This window comes from Erpetoichthys calabaricus, chromosome 9 (genome assembly GCF_900747795.2).
Source record: "Erpetoichthys calabaricus chromosome 9, fErpCal1.3, whole genome shotgun sequence".
In the NCBI taxonomy this organism is placed as follows: domain Eukaryota; kingdom Metazoa; phylum Chordata; class Cladistia; order Polypteriformes; family Polypteridae; genus Erpetoichthys; species Erpetoichthys calabaricus.
In genome coordinates this window covers 165,838,922-165,860,797 of record NC_041402.2, presented here as the reverse complement: position 1 = coordinate 165,860,797, position 21,876 = coordinate 165,838,922, and positions in this window count along the sequence as shown.

Genomic DNA, 21,876 nt, shown 5'->3' with positions numbered 1-21,876 from the left:
AGTTTTGTCTGCTCTATCTGGAACGAGGACTGAATTACACAGAAACAAAGCCCTGCTACCCCATCCCTACACTTGCCTTTCCCAAGTGATCTCCGATGAGCCCTAAAATATCATTGATGACGAACCACTGAAGGTCTCATCCCACTTCTTTTCATTAGAATCAAGTCAGAAGCCAATGCTTATCTAGCTTGGCATTAGGGGAGTTTCTCTTTGGTGAAGTGGTAAAGAAGGCTGCCTTGTAATCCATACATTCAGAGTTCATTTGCAGCTACTACCTCAAGGAGTATGAGTAGCTGAGATGAAGAAAGTTAGGACAGTTAGAAACCCTGTTGACTGTTGGGCTGATGGGAAATTGTCTTCCTCAATGGAAAGCTGAAATCAGTAGTTGGAGAAATCAGACACAAGATAAGTGCCAATTTAACATTCAAAAGGAACATTATTCTTAAGTGTACAGATGAAAAAATTGAGCTTGTTTGAGTCAGTTATCGAGCAATAAATACACAGACATACAGAGAAACTGTACGCAGTTTGGTATCCAGCCTTGGATCTCAAAATCTGCATAGGACCTCTGAACCATTAGGCAACCCTTAGTAATCCTCATTTTTGATTTTTCCCTTTTGAAAACCATATAAATGCTTATTGTGTTGTGCTACACATTTCTTTACCCAGGTCTCCCCAGAGAGCTTTAGCATCTGCTCTTTAATTTATTTTCAGATCTGTTATCAAAAGTATAATTTGCACAGCTACTGTGGTGGAGTTTGATTGGCCATGTATGCATCAGTTGCATTACAGTCCCAAGGTTCTGGTATATGATCACTTTCTAATTGATTATTTTTAATATTTTCTAGTTACCACTTTCATGTTGAACTTTCTTTTTTTTGCCATTTTTTCTAATGTTTTTCCAGTGTGGCAAGCCAAATCAATATTTAGGGACATTTCAAAATGAATCTCAGATATATTGAAATGCAGTTCACTTTTTAAGATATCTGAAAGTCATTTCAGATATTTCAAAATGTGTTCCTTTACATTGTAAGGAATCTACAAGACATTTTGAGATATATCAAATGTAATTCCAGATATCTCATAATAATTGCATATGCATATCAAGACATCACAAACACATTTTGACATACAGTATCTATGGTAGATGAATTCACTTTCAGAGATATCTGAAAATGCATTAAGGTTTCTCAAAACAAGTTACAGATATCTCAAAATGCATCTATTTCACGATAGCCAAAATGCTCTTTGAGATAGTTTGAATAGGTTTCATGATATTTGAAACGATATACTATACATTTTAGGTATCTGAAATGCATTTCAAAATCTCTCAAATTCAATTGAAGGTGTCTTGAAATAGATTCCTCAGCATGATGAAATGTCTCAAATACATTTTGAGATATCTTAAAATAAATCTGTACGCATTTTGCATCTTCAAATGTCTCAAAATATCTTATATACATTCCTGTCAAATTTACTATTCTTTCAGTGGGACTTCTTGTCTATTTTAAGATATCTCACAATGAATTTGAGATATCTCAAAACACACTAGAACTTATTTTGAGAGATCTTGAAATGCACAAAAAGTTATTTTAATATATCCTGAAATATAATTGAGCTATCTTGAGATAATTATTTTAAGATGTCTCAAAATGTAATTAAAACATTGTGAAATGCATAGGAAGTTATTTGAAGATATTTTGAAACGTGCAGGAAGTTATTTTAAGATATCAAAGTGCATTTCAGATATCTCAAAATGAATCTGAGATATATTAAAATGATCAGGAAGTTACTTTAAGATATCTCAAAATAAAATTAAGATATCCGGAAAAGCATTTAAAATATCTTGAACTTCCCTCTTGTTGGAGATATTTAAAAAATATTTTTAAATATCTCAAACTCGTTTAATGACGGTCTCTGTTCCGATATCACAAACTCTATTTCTACAGTACAATTTAAGATATGTCAAATATATTTCCAGATATATCAAAATAGCTTCCTTTCCATTTTCAGATATCTGAAATGCATGTCAGCATATCTTAAAAAAGACACAATGGCCCAATTTTACGTTTCCAATTTCCCAAAATGCTAATGTGTTTGAGATACCACAAAATGCAATGAACTTATTCTAAGATATCTTGAAATCATTTTGAGATATCCTAAAATGCATTTAAGATAACTTGAAACAGAAATATTTTCAAACATCTGTTGTTAATTTTAAGGTATCCTAAATGAACTTCCAGATATCTTGAAATGCATTTTGAGATAACTAAATGTTAATTTGACTTGCTATAATCCAGAGTAAAGGATACACCAAGATTAGCACGGTGGGTGCTGTTATTGCCTCATGGCATTTGTTTTATCTCAGTTGCTTTCTGTGTGATGTTCTCCCAGTGTTCACTGTAGCTTTTCTTCAGGGTTCCATTTCTATCCCACATTCTAAAGACATTAATATGTTGTTTGACACCAAGAAAACAAATGAAAGCTATGAAGGATGTATTTCCTTTGCTAAGCATGCTGTCCCCAGTGCCTTCAGCACCCTGCAACACTGATCAGATAAATTAGTGGTCCTCAATCACGGACCTGGAGGGCCGCAGTGGCTACGGGTTTTCATTCCAGCCAGTGTCCTAATTAGAACTCAGTCCTTACTGATAATGATAGTTGGTGTTTAACTCTATGCTTTGTTAGTGCTTTCATTCATCAAATACAAATTTTACTTACTTTGTAGATCAGAAATCCTCAGTTGCAGTCCTGGAGGTCTGCTATGGCTGCAGGTTTTCACTTTAACCAATTTCTTAATTAGAACCCTTTGATTTACTACTAAAGCAATATGTTTTTTAGGCTTAATTTTAGTTCTCTTGCTTGTTACCTTTCAGAACCCATAGTTGCCTATTTTAGATTTTAGCAGCTGCATTTAAGTTTTAATTGTTGCCTGTTTTCTTAATCAGACATTAGTTAATAATGAGATGCAGATAACCAATAAACCAGAACTTCTCCAACTCACGTGCCTACCATGAAGTATCTGTGATAAAAATGTTTAGAAATGAAAGAGAGGGGAATTGGAACAACCATTAAGTTTAAATTGGATAATGTTCTCACAGAAGGAGACTCTACAGTACAATTAAAATTGCTCTTGGATGAATGTAAGCATTAACAAGCCAAATAGTTCAATACCAAGTTTCATTATCAGCATGGACTGCTTTCTAATTAGGAAACTAGTTGGAATAAAAACCTGCAGCCACTGTGGTTCTCTAGGACCATGATTGAGGACCCCTGAGCTACTAGGGCTGCTGAAAATGGATGTAATGTACAGCTTAATGTACAGCTGCAGAAAACTCAGTAGAAGTCAGTAATATTAAAAACAATGATAAGACTCTAATTACAAGTTTGGTTGGAATGAAAGCTTACCTTGAAAAAACACATATGGTGGATATAATTAATTTTATTAAGTTAGATTTAGGTTTATTAAAGGGTTAGCTCCCTTGTTTAATTTCACACTTTTCTTAATTAGAGACTTAGTCAGCCAGGACTTTCAGCCCCCAACTAAAGAGTGTTAATTGGGTGAAAAAACATTTTTTTATTTCATCTAAGGAAAAACAGCAAATAATCTGTCAAAATATGTAGGGTATTTAAGAAATATATAGTTTAATTTATTTAACACTAGTAAGGGCTACATCATAATGGAGTCAACATTTACAAATTCGATCTGTATTAAACAATTAATACAAATGGATGGAAGTTGCAGTGTATAAATGGTCTAAGGATGTTGCTGTGGGTCTTAATACTGTTCTGTTAGAATTACAGATACATGCATAAAGCTTTCAGATGGTTTTTACTTCATCTAATTTTATCATATTGCACTCCTATTACACTCATAGATTTTAATGGATTTAAATAATTTTCCCTTTCTTCACTAACACAATAAATTGAAAACATTACTGAATAAAAAATATCTTTATTTAAGAACATTAGTTTCACCCGACTGAAAGGCTTAGATTGTTCATTTGCAAATTTGTGCCCCTGAGTCAATCTTTTTTATGTATTTCTTTATCAGCATTAGCAACAACCACAATCAGGAATCGTCTTCTATATGAACTTTGACACATTTAGATTTTTGATTTTTTGCCCATTCTTTAAAGAAAGGGATATACTATATGAAATTGACAGTTGGAGGACAATGATTATCTGTTCATACCACAGATTTTCAATTCATTGACGATTAATTGAAGATTATGTAAGATATACGATTGCCCAATTCATTGTCCATTACCTCATTCAATGTATGTGATGATCCACAAGAGGGTGTCATTACAAGATCAATATAGGAATTTAGTATTTTGTTTTAGTTTTTTGGGGTTACATCAGGGATCAGCTCTGAGCCCTTTCTTATTTGCAATGGTGATGGACAGGTTGACAGACGAGATTAGACAGAAGTCCCTGTGGACTATGATGTTTGCTGATGACATTGTGATCTGTAGCGATAGTAGGGAGCAGGTAGGGGAGACCCTGGAGAGGTGGAGATATGCTCTAGAGAGGAGAGGAATGAAGGTCAGTAGGAACAAGACAGAATACATGTGTGTAAATGAGAGGGTGGTCAGAGGAATGGTGAGGATGCAGGGAGTAGAGTTGGTGAAGGTGGATGACTTTAAATACTTGGGATCAACAGTACAGAGTAACTGTGTGGAAGAGAGGTGAAAAAGAGAGTGCAGGCAGGGAGGAATGGGTGGAGAAGAGTGTCAGGAGTGATTTGTGACAGACGGGTATCAGCAAGAGTGAAAGGGAAGGTCTACAGAATGGTAGTGAGACCAGCTATGTTATATGGGTTAGAGACAGTGGCACTGACCAGAAAGTAAGAGACAGAGCTGGAGGTGGCAGAGTTAAAGATGCTAAGATTTGCATTGGGTGTGACGAGGATGGACAGGATTAGAAATGAGTACACTAGAGGGTCAGCTGAAGTTGGACGGTTGGGAGACAAAGTCAGAGAGGCGAGATTGCGTTGGTTTGGACATGTGCAGAGGAGAGATGCTGAGTATATTGGGAAAAGGATGTTAAGGATAGAGCTGCCAGGCAAGAGGAAAAGAGAAAGGCCTAAGAGGAGGTTTATGAATGTGGTGAGAGAGAACATGCAGGTGATGGGTGTAACAGAACAAGATGCAGAGGACAGAAAGATATGGAAGAAGATGATATGCTGTGGCAACCCCTAACAGGAGCAGCTGAAAGAAGAAGTATTTTGTTTTAGTTGATGTCCCTTTATCTACAATTTCCATAGTCTCTTATGTTAAAACATATAATATTAGTTGTATAATATTAATTCAGCCTGCTAGCCTTGAAAGTTGAAACCAATATACCTCATTTTTACCTGTTCTGTTTCATAAGTATTAGTTTTTGTAGCTGTACTGAATCTCTATAGATTATTCATGTAACTTTGATCACTATTACTATGTACCCACTTTCTTGATTTTATATGACAGCTTTCCTGTAATTGTATATCTTATTTTACATGTAACGTGTAAAAATATGTCATGTATATTGTCAAAGAACTTGTGGTGTTTACAAGTGCTTAGCTTCCTGTATCCTTCTATCTGTGTGCTTGTTCCACATGTTACACTGTTCAGTTTTTTAATCTCAATAATGTATAGTAAGCTCTGTAAAATACTTTATGATGGTGCATGTTGTTATTGATACTATATAAAATAATGTGTATTTTTTTCTGACCATGAACTTTGAATAGTGAGAAAAGTGGTATATAAATGTAATGAATTATTAATTATTAGGGAGGTAGTGTTATGGTGGTTAAGGCTTTGGACTTCCAACCCTGAGGTTGTGGGTTCAGATCCCACCACTGACACTGTGTGACCATAATCAAGTCACTTCACCCACCTGCGCTCCAGCTGTAAAAAACAAAAAGAAAATGTAACCAGTTGTATCTCAGATGTTGTAAATTGCTTTGGATAAAAGAGTTGGCCAAATATGTATAGTGAATTTTTTTGTAGCCATTTGCAATCACATAGGAGTAGTGCACTATGCCATCATATTGCCACTATAAAAAACAGCAGTGCATTCATGAAGACATCTGAGCGTTTAATTCTTAAGGAAAAGACCTGACAAAAAATAAACAACACAAAGAAATATTAGTGCTTTTTTTGTTTGTTTCTTGGTGCCAACAGAATTGTTATAATTTAACATCCAGCAAAACTGTGGAACTGTTTATTGACTTTTGCTGCTCCGAAGAGTCTCTCTGTCCAGTCAGTATTCAAAGAGGGGGTGTAGAGGTGGTGGTGCACTCCTGCATGTACTTGAGGGTCCACATCAATGACAGGCAGGACCGGTCTCTTAACACAGGGGAAACAATATGAGAAAAGTCAGAGCAGGCACTTTTTTCTGTGTTACTTTAAAGTGGAAAGAGACATCCTTCACATCTTCAATAATTTTGCAATGCCCAGTGAGATATTCTATGCTGTGGTGTGCTGGGCCGGTAACATCACTTCAAGAGAGGCCCACTAAATCAACAAGCTAATTAAAAGAGCAAGCTCATTTATAGGACACACTCTAGACCCTGGCAGGTAGTAGTGAAGGAGATAATTAAAACAAAACTGAGTGCCACTATGAACAATGCTGTACATCTTCTCTCTGACACACCAACACTGAGGATTTTCAATCAATGGCTTATTCAGCAGAAGTCTGTCAAGGAATGCTACTGAGACTTCTTTATACATGAATGAATAACTACATTATTTTGTCTTTGGCTTGGCTGCACCCCTCAGTCATTACAGAGAACCCTGTACACTGCCTGTTGACATGCTGCCTAAGCAGGTGAATTAAATATTGTTGTGTCATTTAAATTACATATTACCTAATGGCTTGAAAGTCATTTTTTTTCTGTCTTGGTATAAATAAAACCTCCCATCTTTTTCTAAAGTAATGTGTTAAAAAATGGACAAGCAAACAATGCTGATTGTTTGGCTTATTTGTACTACAAGCATTCTTGTTGACAGCTAGGTTGCAATGGGAAAGGAAAGAAAGACAGTGGAAGAGCTTGGGTAAGGTCTGTGCCAGAGTGACAATGAAAATGCAATGTCAGGGTAACACATTTAATTTTGCCTCATTTTCATGTTCTAGTGAGTGTTTCTGTATGTTGGTGAAGTAAAAGATGAACAGTCAGTGGAGAGGTTAGGAAGGAAAAAGAGATGCAACCTGGCCTTTTTCTTAGAAAGTGTAATATTGTATTTGAGTGGGGATGTTGTTGTTGCTGTTTGTCTGTTATAATATTTATTGTGCTTCTGTAAAAAGCTAAATTTCCCTTTTGGGACAAATAAAGTGCTATCTATCTATCTATCTATCTATGTAGGCATCTGTTTTATTTTTGATTACAAACTTAGGACTTTGTGTTTGCTTTGATTAAAGTTATTAGATTTATGTCTACTGCAAATCCTGCTGACAATCTGTCTGAACCTACTTTTAAACATAAATCATTATTTCTGCTGCTCCATATATTTTCAAGTCTGTTTGGATCTGCTCCTGTATAGCACAAGTATAAAAGAAATAACTTAGGTTCAAAACACCATTTCAGTGAAAGCCTGAATTTACAGTTCATATTAATGTTCATCTTAAATTAAATTCTATAATCTGTGACATTTTCATGTACACTATAATATTTTTCTAATAAATTAAACTCATTTTATAACCTCTGAGGACAGTGCAGAGCCATACATCATTTACATTAAAAAGCACAACTACACTTGAGAATACATTTCACACTGTGCTGCACTTTATTATGATTATTTTAGTCACTATTCATTTTTATCAATGTTTTTGTATATCATTGTGTTGCTGTTATGTTGATGTTTTTTCTAAAGGCCACCACCATTTTCTGTGTTATAATTGCAGACACCACCATGTTATTAACTACAATGTCAGTTACTATCATGTGAATGGACAGTGATGCGACATATGATATCATCTCTCTGCTATTAAAAAGGAAGGCAGCGCTCAATGGACTAACATCCAAACTTTGATTCTCAAAGAAAGAAAGGCCTCATGTTAATTTAGAACTAGAGTGCCACAAAACACACAAAGAATATTTCTTATAATTTAGGAATTGCCCGATGTTATCTTTACAAATTTTAATTTTAAGTATAAAGTTATATTTTGTTTTGACTTTGGTAATTTGGGTTCTCCTAATATGTTTCAATCTCAGCCCCAGCCCTTAGCATATTCTTTTTAGAATTCTTTTGATAGATCTTCATTTCAAAATCATTGATTCAAAATTCAAAATCTTTGCTAGACTAGCTAATTTTCATGGCAGTCATAACACATAGGGTAACCAGACATCACATTTTAACTGGGACTATCACAAGTTCAGGCTATGCGTCCCAGTGTTGCAAATATAACAATATGTCCCAGTTTTAAATTGCTGCCGATTTTACAAAGCTTTATTGTGTAGCAAACATAGCTCATCCGACACAGACAACAAATCAACAATCACCCAAAAGAAAAGCATCACTCTCTGTGCTTTGTGAAACTCTCAATCGTAGCTGTCAACCACAACTGGTCATTTGATCTCTCAGGTGGTTTAGATGTCACCTTAATGTGTCTCCATCTGCCAGGAAAAAAAAATACGGAGACAAGGATGCTAAGACATGTTGTGAATTTCACAAATCAACCATGCCAAAGAGAAAATGTGCTTTTAATCATGGGCTGCTCCACACATCTCTTTTTCACAAACCAGTAAACTAAAATGTTGTGCACTCATTGCAAAAGCATTTTTTCAGGCGTGCACAAAAGAAAGTCAGACATTGATGACCACCTGACCACTTTCCGTCTACAAAAAGCTTTTGAGGAGCTGCTATTCTTCAGGCAAATAGTCTACCACACCAAGTTAGTAAATTAAGCTAACAAATGAGCCAGATGTTTACAGAAGGATATAACTCAGTGCATGTAATGGTGTATTAACATATCAATATGAACCTTTGAAAACAAACAAAATGCACTGAGTTTGTCCAAAAAGCATTAGTGTATGTTTATGCCTTATTGAATGCATTGCTTTTGTTCATGAATGTAATGTATTAAATGCACTGAGATGTTTAAATGAATATCACAAATGTTAATGAAAGAGACAATTCAATTTCAAAAAAATATGTAGTGATTTGATACAGAAGCAAAAGTGTTTATTTGTGAAAAATGTTTTTTCCCTTGCCCTGGGAATGATGATTATGAGACAAATCAGGAATTAAACAAGTGAGGTTGGGCATTTCATGTGGACTGGTGATAATGTATATACATAAACACTACTCAAGTGTCTACGGGCCTCATGTATAAACGGTGCGTTTGCACAAAAATGTTGCGTACACCCATTTCCACGCTCAAATTGCGATATATAAAACCTAAACTTGGCATAAAGCCATGCACATTTTCATGCTAGCTCAAACCCTAGCGTACGCCAGTTGTCCGCTCGGTTTTGCAAACTGGCGGCACCCATCGTCAAAGCAGTGCTTTTGTTCCAGTGTGGTTTCCCTTTCTTTTTTAGATCCACATCCCTGCTTTATCATATACACTGAAATTAACCGCATATTGTTTATTAGTTTAAGGCATCTGATTGTAATTAACGCAAAACAATATAATGGTCCACGGAATGGCCAAACTATTCCAAATACCAAAGCTGCTTTAGCGTTGTTACTCTCACTGTACCACTCAGAGTATTTATATAACTGTATCTGAGTGTGGAATCACAGCTCTACAGCAGCTGATCAGAAAGAGAATTATTGGTATACAGCATCAAGCACATGCTGTCTCAGCCATGCTGTCTATTTGAACTGCCCCTATACGGAAACGCTTCAGAGCCTTTCCTGTACTGACCTTGTGGTTCAGAAACAGTTTCATCCCAAGAACTATAAACGCAATCAATCAGTCCATCAAGAGGTCCTTGTAGAACTGTTTGTACTTATAAGTACAATCACCTCACTGTAAACTTGCGATGCAGTTATAATATTATAACCTGAGCCACTTTAGCACGTATTTACATATGATGATGATATCATTTTAAGATGAAATGCAGCAAAATATGTTTACTACATTATACAGATAAAATTTTAACATCATTTAAATAATAGGACACAGTGGCACAGCGCTAGCGACGAGCTGGCACATATTCAGGGATTGTTCCTGCCTTGCGCTGTATTCTTGCTGGGGCTGGCGTGACACTGGAAGGATAGATGAATAGAATAATTAAACATGTACTACGAAGATATTTTAATATACTTTAAAATTTTTTAAGAATCTGCGTTCTAAGCTTACAGATGGCTTAAGATCTATTACAGAGATGATTGTGTGGCGATTGGGTACTTGGAGAAAGAAAAGGAAGGACAGGAATAGGAGGTTAGTACATTTGAAAGAGACATTACTGCTACAATAAATTATTTCATCGAAGGTAGCGCACAGTGCAGCAAGCATCTTGCGTGAGGCAGGAACAATCTGTGGACAAGGCGCCAGCTTGTCACTATCACTGTGCCACCGTGTTCCCATTTTTAATAAATGCTTTAATTCCTATGTTTTGTCTTGGTAGAGCAATATTTTACTATACTTTCCCCTTTTGTATTATTAATACGTAGCCTTTGTCAGAATGCCTCAAATCTCACAGACTTACTACTGTTTATAAGATATTGTACTTTATAACTTCTCCCCACCTTCCCTTTTACATCTATAACCTAAGGCAATTAGGTGTAGTAAAAGACAAGCAGGAGTTAAGTTACAATTTAAACAATGTATTATTGGTAATATTCATAAATAATAACAATATGCAAAGTACATTTGAATATTGGCAACCATACAACCTGATAAATGGTGATGTGTAGTTTCAGGCGGCACACAGACTAGTTAGTTACTTAAAATCATTTTGTGGTCAGCTTTCTTCAGAACAGGCCACATGTCTTTCTCAATATGGCTGCCGAGATGTGCTCATCATTGTGTTGTCCTTTTCAGTTCATGGTGTATGATGGTCTTTCATCAGTTTGGTAAGAGAGAGAGGGTGACGTAAAGCAAGAAAATTTATAGGTTTTCTGTCCAACCCCTAGAGCCAATAGGGCGTTGTGTTACTTAAAGGCTTTTGATACAAGCCAGTTCCAAACAGCCATACTTCAGACCAATAGGGGAATAGAACACCTTCACACCTGCCCCCAAAACCATATGTTAAGGTAAAGCTTGGCAGTTAGGCAGCCTGGCTTTCCTGTGGGGGTCGAGAGAGAGACTGTCACAGAGAAACACTTGCCAAATTGGTTTGAGGCACTTCCCCCAACCCTGTCGTAAAATTACCCTAAAAGGGGGGAGGGGTTCTTAAACCATCAAACCATTGCTGTCATTATCAATAATGTAACACTAATATTACATTGCTTTGTCTAAGTTACAAATAAAGACATACAAAATATATATCAACTTGTATGCAAAATTTCACATCACAACACCTATCATTATGCAAATGATATCAAGTATACATCTCAGTATTTAAATTATTCATTAATATCATGAATGTAATGGATTCTGTGTCCTGTCGGTGGAAGAGAAAGCCCGTTTAAGAAGCACGTAGTGATTCACACACATAGAGCACATAGAAGAACACATACAAAACAAAGCATTTAACGTGCTACTTTAGTTACGATTGCATTTGAGAAACTAGTAAATTCAATGATTTAAAGATGAAGTTTATGATGTCCTACTTTAATGGCAAAATAAAGTATGTGATTAAAGTGGAAATTTCGAGATTAAAGTTAACAGTTCAAGTTTTTTTCCCACTGTGTCCCTATTTTTTTTCTTTTCTCTGTACCCTAATAAGCTTTCATATGACACTCAGACGGTGGGCTACGACTCACCTTTTCACGGCGACTTTGATATCTGACAACTTCATTTTTATTTCTGGCACTGTGCGACTTTGTGAACTTGAGTTTTCGAGTTTCTCCAACACTCTATGTCACTCGATCAACTTCCTTTTGTTGTTTATATCACTGTTTAAACCAACAAATAGTATGTTTTTCCTTGCATCCACTTGGTATTCACTGAAATTCTTCTATTTTCCCCCATGCTTTTGCCATTACCTTTTCACAGAACACTGAGCTTAAGGGCTATTTATATTGATTTGCATATTCAAAGAGGTGTAATTCTGGGAGGAGCTGAGGAGTGGCAGCAGGCGCGTGTACGTGTGTTACTTTTCACGCTGGCCGGAATTTATGTAGTGGAAGAATGTGGAAGTTGGCAAACACACAGGTTTATGCATCTGGATTTTTTTTGTGCGTACGAACATTTACGCTTTTGTCCATACGCCATGTTTTAGTGTGAATTCTACGCACAGCATTATGCATGAGGCCCCAGGTCTGAGACTTTGAAAATCCAGAAACCGTAATTTAATACCACTGAATTAAATGTAATTTAATTCATGAAAAAATGACATAGGTGCAACAAACAAAAGCTATATCCAGTTAAAGCCACCAGAATCTAAAAACAGAATAATTAGTTTACTGGTAGTATGTAAGAAAATGATTACAGGGTGTGTATTCCTGTAAGTGTCTCTTGCTCTCCTTGCACGTACAGTATATGAATGTTTTAAATTTATATAAGTTTCTATGACTCCATGTTACTGTATATAGTAAATATAGTTTATTTTTATATAGTACTCTTTACTGATTAAGTTCTGTATTTATAAAGCTGGCACAGATTTACAGACATGGTTAAGTAGCAGAAATGCATAATTAATATAGAATTAAAGAAAATGAGAATTGTATTTGTTCCATGTCCCTCAGTAGATTACTTTAAAATGTATGCAATTTATAAATCCATATCAAACTCATTTTTTCCATTTTAGGACTTAGTTGAGCCAGGGTCTACCAAATATACCAGTGGACACAGCGCATGAGCCAGCACTGCAAATGACACCATTTCATTACAAGGCACACTCACTCATACTCTGCAGGTCTAATGCTGTCAGGTCATCCTGACCTACACATCTTTATCATGTATGAGTAAAGGGTAGTAGCTGAATAAAAATAAACCACAGAGACACAGGGCTAAATCCATACAAAAGGTGACCAGGCAGGGGTTTGAACCCTGGTGAGTACAGCATTGAGTAAGTTGTCTTAACCTTAGCACCAGCAATATATACATCAACAAAATTCAAATTTGTGGGAAATAAAACATGAATAATAAAAAGAATTCAGTCTCTTTTGATGTTCAAAGAATCCCAGAACATTTTGAAGAAAAAAGTTGAAAAGCTTATTGAGAAGCTGTTGTAACCCTGCATGTAATTATTCACTCTTTTTCCTTCAGTTATGTAGTTCCAAGTCAATTAATTTTTCTTTTAAAAGTAAGAGCTTCAAAAAAACTAGGAAACCTCATCTTTAAAAAATACACCAGTAACAGAAATATATTTTTACATAAGTCACTGACTTAAAAAATGAAATCAAAGAGCTGACATTTTCTTTAGAGATTGCCAAAACTTAATTAAACATAGCTTTAAAAAGTTTTTGATGTATAAACCTGTAAAGTCTTGTTTGTGGCAATAACTAATTAGGAAATGTGACTTTTTTGGTTTTCTTGTCTTTCTGTATTTCTTTTTCGTCTTTCAAATATTTAGAACACATGGTAAAAAAGTAGTTTATTTAAAACGTGCTGTGATAGATAGATAGATAGATATGAAAGCCACTATATAGGCTTGTGTTAATAGGCAAGATCATCAGCAATCAATGATTGATTACTTACATTGTTGATGAATATTTCATTGTCAATGATCTAAACCGCAATTGTAAACAGATGCAGATTTATATATTTGCGAGTGACTGTAGCCACTCAAACTGCTAAGAAGTAAAGACATGAGATTTTGAAAATATATACCTGTCAAAAAATTGTGTTGCAGCTGGTGTTATGGTATATTGCCACTGTCACTGGCTGTAACGCCTTTTCCAGTCTTTTTGGAATAAATAAACCATCACTGAGCCAGTTGGTTTGGAAATATCAGCTCTACAGGAGATGTATATCAGGTTTTATTAAGGGAAGTGACTCCATGTGGCCATTGCCCCAAAAACAATTTCACACAAATTATTACAACCAAAAGGGATGCCACTTAATGTAACTCCAGTTTATAACTGACCATTTTCTGTACCTGTGTGGCAGTTTGGAAAAAAAATATTTATGCTTTTAAATAACACTTTGGAAAAAATTAATAAAACAAACATAATTTATTCACATAAACAATATGAAACAGCATATATTCAGTGATTTCTGCCACTTCAGAAGCACCAAGAATTATAGCTGGTGAGACAAGTCTTTAGCGCTTGTGCTAGCAGCATAGGCTAAACGCGTGTAGTTCACTGGTTGCTGTATACACAAATCCAAGTGTGTTGTTTGTAAATTTTTTCTAACCACAACAACCTTCAGTAACTGCTTAGTCAACAAATAATTTTGGTCAACTCGTTTGACACACCACGCTCATTCACTTGGAAAGCAAAGTGTTGCCAAATAGGCAAGGCTGAGTTTCTTTTAGCCCACTGATTCACCCATCTGTGTTTTACTATATTAAACAAGGTATTTTTGCACCATGTCACAGTGCATGGCTATAAACAATGAGCAAACTTTGTGGCCAAAATGAAAATTACAGTTAAAATGGTGATTTCCCTCATTCAAACCAACATCGTCCCCCCCCCATGTTGGTGATAATATCATCAATTGGCGATGTTTAAGGGAACAAGAATAAGAGATATTGTTTTGTCATGGCAGCGTCCCACAGTGACCCTATTCCTTTTTATACTCTTCATTATGCAGAATGTAACAGAATGCCACAAATCCCTACTCTTCCCACACTGTCAGGGCTGACTGCTACTATACTTCAACACTTCACCTTTCTTTTACATATGTAACCCCAGGCAATTGGACAGAGTAATAAAACAGGCAAGAGAAAAAGTTTCACATTATAGATAATATCCCCAAACTATAACAAATATGAGTGTCGGTAAAATAACATAACCTGATAATATGCCGGTTATCTTGTATCCATACATTTACTACCAGGTGACTCTCTGTCTCAATTAGGTGAATTAGTTTCTATTCTGGCCTAGTCCAGCATGGCCTTTGATAACTTTTCCTCAGATTCAAAAATTGCAGAAATAGCCAGCGTGGACTTTCTGCATAGAGGCAACTGATAGAGAGAGACAGAGAGAATGTTTGGCTTTGCAGGCCTCATTTATCTAATTCTAATAGTCCTTGACACACCTCTTTTAAAGTGAGGGTGTCAGTGACTCAGGTCAAGCAGACTCAGCTCTGTTCCAGTCCACGTGTGCTATACATTCTACCTTAACCCTTCCACTCCAGCCTTTCTTCCAGGGTGTGTGGGCTTGTAGAATTTAAAGTGTCCTTGCACACCTTAGCTAGCTCTGGTCACCTCTCCACCTTCCCAGCACAGATGGTTCAAAAGCACCTAGTAAAAGGTGGTTATGAAGTTTTCCTTCCCTTTAAAATGATATATTATTAGACATTAATTTTCCTGTCTAAACATTTTAAATTGTTATTTTGTTAGATATTAATAATAATAAAAATGATTAACCTGTATGGAAGATTTTATTCTCCATTACAGATAGGTAATGGACATACTGTTTATATATACTGTATATATATATATATATATATATATATATATATATATATATATATATATATATGTTTTAAGAGACAGATCTATCTATCTACCTATCTGTCAGAGTTTCAGCATTTCTGCTGATACTGTATGTGTGTGAAAAACAAGGGGCCATAAGTCTTAAAATTATTAGTATCAGTCACCGTAACCTAGCAATTCAGAACAGCTGAAAGAATAAGATTAACAGTTTTATGGTCTAGGATTCATTACTTTTGTTCAAAATATAACACAGAATTTTTCATAAAAAGAAGATGTGGTGTGAAAGAGCATATTGTGTGACATGGCTACAGATTTTTCCTTGTGCCTTGCTCATAATGTATATTATTTTTACCATCCACAGCATACACCTGTATCATACACATTCATAGCTGAAAACGGAAAATAATTTGAGCAGCTAAGCTAACTAGCTTTTCATTAATTGACTTAACTGTGTTTATTTTAGCACTCGCCACTGTATATTGTACACTCTTTAGACTCAACAGAGGAGCTTTTTACTGAGAAACAGATTGAGCAAATATGACAGCAAATCCCTCCAGATGAACACAACATTCCAGGGCAGTTAATCTTTGTTATGTCTGACAGCTGTATCATGCAGGCAAATAAAATAACACATGCTGCAATAAGATTGCTATAAATCATGGTAGGGATACTTGGTGGGCATTCCCACCTGATGGACCAGAGCCTTGGGCCACAACGATGTGTCTGAAACTTGAGAAACTGCTCTGTGCTGCTAAAATGCGATTTAGTGCTAAAACAATGAAGTTATAAACTGACGTTAGATTCACTGTGCTGTGGTATAGATCAGATGAGGGTTAAGCTGCTTTGTGCAACGACATCTACAGTACTGACACATTTGATGGCTGCTTTAAAAGCCATAGTCCACAGGTGGAATAAGGCAGGCTCCTATATAATTTCAAAACAAGTTGTAGTTTATAGGATATAGCGGGTTGGATAATGGATAGATGGATGACAACTTTTTCACTCTGTCACATCGCATATGAAAACTCACCATCATGTACTGTTAACACAGAATAAGGTAAATGAAGGTTCTTGTGTTGAATTAAAAAAAGCTAAACTTCAACCTAGTAGAAAAAAATTCATAGCCTGTAACATTCTCCAGTCAGTTGCACAAAAACTCTTAGTGGCTTCCTTGGTGAGCATTATAAGGATGTTTATGCCTGTGATGGACGGCCGGTGTTTCAGTCTGGCCGGGACATCCCTCAACTAAAAGAGAGAGCCTTTTTAGGACACTACATCCCCTGGGGCGCTAGATGGCTGCTCCCCTGGATGGAAATGGTTCCCTGGATTCCTGCAGGGCAGCATGGGACATGGAGTCTGGTTCTTCAGCCCTGTTGGGTGCCGTGGGTGCCTCCAGGGGGAGCTCACCAAGAACCTGGGGACTATTACGGTTATGTCAACCCGGAATTATTTCAGGGTCATGTGGACGGAAGCATTTGACCCGGAGAAGGAATATTTCCAGGTCATGGACTTTAAAAGGACTCTAGGGAAACCCAGCAGATGGAGCCGGAGTTGGGGGGAATGTGACGGAGCTGCTGGGAGTTGGAGGAGTGTGTATTATTATTATTGATTTGTATTATTGATTATTGATTGAAGAATTGTGGAGAGTGTGGTGCTTTGTACACTTTATAGAAGAAAATTAAAAGAAGTATTCTTGGTGCTTTTAAATGTGTGTCCTGGACGTCTGTCTTGTGGGTTCAAGGGGCGCTGTAGAGCGCTTTATTCCACAATGCCATATTTGGTGTAAATGTAAGAGGAAGCACAATGGTTAGCACTGCTACATGCCTGGTTTAATTTAAATCAGTTCCTTTTATACTTTTATAGCATTTTTTCATTGGTCAGGCTGAGAGTGCTTTACAGATTAACAAACATAAAACGATGTACTTGGCGTCATGATGATCTGAACTTTTTTATTTTTATTCATTTATTTTTTACAGCCTTTTTCCTTAGCCTCACAGAATTTAATTGGCTGTTCTGTTTTTTGATTTAGGATATTTTTGAAGACATTAATTTGGAAATTCGTCTTCCAGAGATGCCATTTTGCTTTTAGTATCATTGCCACCATTGCTTATTGTTTGTAATGCCAAGCTGCCAGGCTGTTACTAGAAAAGATGGCCAGGAGTGTTCGGCACGTGACATAATTACTGTGATGGTTTAGAGGTCAGCATCATACAACTCCTTTACTGGCTGAGTTAGTGAATGATTAAAAATGCGAAACTCTAGCTACCATCGTTGTTAAAGATCTCTCTGACTACAAATCATTTTCTGTTCTTTGACTTTAATTTAAGTTTTGCATTTTGGCTTAGGTTGCATGAAATATTCCAGTTATTAACTCTCCTGCCGAGTCTCTTGATTAACAAATTTGTCTCACATACTGGCTGTTGTTTATTTGAATCTAATTCTCCTGGTTTCAGCCTTAGCTTTGTTATTCCTTTTTTATGTTCCATCTCTTGATTCCATTTTATTTAGAACTGCGGTGGACCTGTTCAGGCATTACACTAGGAATATTTATATATTTTAGAGTAATTCTTTGTATAGGTGCTTAGTGGTAGTTAGATAAGGTTAAAATCAAGTAACAGATTATAGGATAAGAAAATAGAATTTATTGACAATCTTGGACATAAAAGTTTCCTGGATTCCACGATTCTAGCAAAAAAAAACAAAACTTTGAGTGTAATTGACTTTCTTCAAGTTGTTCTTGAGCTAAATATAATGATTTTGGAGTGTGTTATAAGTTGTGACGTTGTGAAATCAATGCTATGACCAGTTAAGATTGTTGTGTTATGTTTTTTGTAAATGCAATCTTTTTCCTTGCTCCCTTGTTTATAATCTCTTTATTTTTATTGTAGTATTTATAGTTTTGCCCAGATCCGTTTCCTAAAATTAATGCCTTCAGGCGTCGTCTAGAAGGGTTCTGTATATTCCTAATGTTTGCCCCAGTTTTCTGCTGCTGCATTAGCATGTTCTAGGTTATGCTTTTCAGATCTTTTTCATTCTACTTTGGTCTTTTCAGGTTTTCATTTTGAAATTTTTGTTTTGTTCTTTGAATTTTGTAATTGGGTTTTGATTTTGGCATTGTGCACTTATCATATTTTTGAGTTTTTGTTAAAAAAAAAAATATAATAAAGATAATGGATTTTTAGCTTCTTTAGGGTTTATGGTTCCCTTAACTGTTTAACCTCAAGTCAGAATTTGAGGTTTGGTACCAGACCTACTTTTTGGTTGAAACCATTTTTTAGTTTTGAAATTCATAACTATACCAAGCACCATAGTAAAATATTATTGTAATTCTATTCTTTTGTTTGAATTTTTAATGGATACTCTCAAGCATGTGAGATTAGGACATGTTTAATGGGGATGAGCTTATCAAGTATTACAAAGAAGGATTTGAATGTGACACTGCCACTAACCCAATTTCTGTTTCCCCAGGTAGACAATCCATTGGACCACAGATGTCACTTCTTCCAGGATCATCAATCACCCCACCTCTTCCACTGCTAGTTTAGCACATCTACCTGCCTGGTACACAAAGTTCTAGTCAGTTTAGTCCCAGCCTTCCAGCGGACCAGTTTCCTGAAGAGCTCCTTGAACAAAAGCATTATGTGGTGTTATGGGTCCACAGCTCTTCCAGCAAAGGCCAGTTCATTTTAAATAAATAATCGCCGTGCTCGCGGCTTAGCGAGGGGGCGTGGTAACTGTAGTGAGCCACAGGGCGATCTGTGGTGTGGGCGTTTTCACCTAAGTGCACAGGTGGGAAACTGCCCACATCCATGATTGTTCCTGTGGCTAATGGGCTGCAGCTGCCTTGTCCTTCCCACATATATAGCGAAGCGCGAGCCGGTTAAGGGGGGAGAAGAACAGGAAAGAAAGAGAAGTAAAAGAAAGAGACTGAAAGAAACGGAGGTTGCAGGAAGGAACAATGGAAGGGAGAGAAAGAGAGAGAGCGAGTGCGCCGGTGCGAGTGAGTGAGTGAGTGAACAAGCTCACAGCAGCTGAACAGACAACCTGGGTGTGAGGCCAACACCCCAGGCGTAGTTGTAGTCGCTCCCGCAGAGCTTTATGTAGGACGGGAGTGATGAGAAAGTGGATGATTCTCCACGGAAGACCGCGGGGAATCGGGACTTGGGAACGTGGTGTCCACCACGTGAGAGCCTTGGCCTTTGGTGGATTTCCCAGGTCACTGTCAGGGTAAGCCGACCGGAGCTGAGGATCGGAAAGGCTACTGACAGTTGCAGTAGGAGCAGGTAGAAGGCCAGCTACAGAAAGAGCGTCTCGCCTGTAGAGCAGTCCAAACGGGAGTAGCAGGGGGACCGCCAGAGTAACTAAGAAGCACCGGGATTGTCATTTGTTTTTAAAGACTGCTTCCTGTAGATGTTTGAACCTCGTTTTGAACCTCGTTTTAAAGGATTGTTGTTTTTGTGTCTTTTAACCTCCACATTTCTTTAATGGATTGTTTATTTATTTATTGAACTTTGAAAACTGCACTATTACACTTTGTGATTTTATTTTAATAAAAGCACTTTGCACTTTTTAACCATCCTCTTGCTCAATTGTTTATTGCCTCACTGTCTAGCTCATCGGTGACATTACCGACGGTGTTGGGTTCAAGGGCTTCCCTAACAGCCGTTGGGAGCATGGAGCTGAACCTGCATCGTCACACACTAATATTGATATATCGTTTCATTTCATTGTTTTTTTTTCTCCTAAAAATTCAGTGCTTCACTACTTGGACATTAAACAGGGTTACCCATGGACACCCTAAAACTTTATCCTGTTATTTCTCATTACTTTATAATACATTTATCTTTTTTATGTCAGTATATGTTGTTGGTGTTTTGTAATTTGGAGAATCCACATTTATTCTGTGCTTGAAACAGTCATTAAAATTGTTAAAATATATATAAAACATCATTCTGTTTTTTTGTGGGTGCCAATAGTTTGGACTTAGTTTGTAGTTTTGCTAACCAAGATACTATGCAGGAAAACTAGAGTTTGTGAGAAATACTGTCCCCATACGTGTAGGGTTGATAGATTACAAAATTAGAAACACTCTTAAAATCTCTTTCTATATTACTATATATATATATATATATAAATTTATACATGCCCCCTACACACCCAGACCAATATATTATATAAAATTAGAGACATAAGTTAAAAACATAACGCAAGGAATTTAATGGGTTATGAGGAAAACAAAAGTAAAATCATTTGAAAATTATTTAATACAAGCTAAAAAAATTATGTAAAAGTGAAATCATTTGAACATATTTATTTAATACAGACAACAGAGAAATATTATTATATTTAATACAGGAAGTTACAAAAAAAGTGGGCCGTAGCAAGTAGTAACAACACACTTTGTCGACCCTGTATGTTGCAATGCTGATACAGAACTGCACAGCAGCGCGGATGGACAGCAAAACAGTAAGAGTGTCGCTGTCCTCATCCAACCATGGCAACTGAACAAGTTGCAAACAGGCAGCAAACACTAGTTTTCTTGTTACATTTGGGTTATTTTCATCAAAAGAATCTGAAAAAAGAAAGTATAATTACTTATAAAGTTACAACTAAGTAACATAAGAAGGTAGTAAAAATATATTTTTACTACGAAATTTGAAAATGAACTAAAAAAGGGACATTTTGGGTGTCCCTGAAATGTCAGTACAGGACAGGGGACAAAATTATCAAAAATGGGACATGTCCCGTATATAAGGGACATCTGGCGACCATACGTACGTGGAGTATAAAAGTCAGAGACACACTCTTCCTGGTTATCTGAGATTTTGAATAGAAACTTAAAAATTTTGCAAGTGCTTGTATTACTTATTCAGACTTCTTGGTTTTACAAATCAGTAAAGATATTTTGATAATGTCTTTATTTAGTGAACTGGCTGTGGCAAAAGACAGGACTGACCTTATGGTTTCAAGCTTAGCTTGTTTTGCAACTTGCGGTTCATGTATCTATTTTTTAAAAAAAGAAATCACATCTGCCTTTTCTTCAGAAGGCATTGCAATTCGCAAGAGGAGACAGAGAACAGGAAAGAGTTAGTAAGTGCTGGTCACGATCATAAGAATTCAAGTTTAAAGAAAGAACACACACACACTATGAAACAGCTTGACCAACAACTCTAGTGCAGCATCTGTTTATACTAAACTAATGGTCTACAGCCTTAATTTAAACCTTGAGA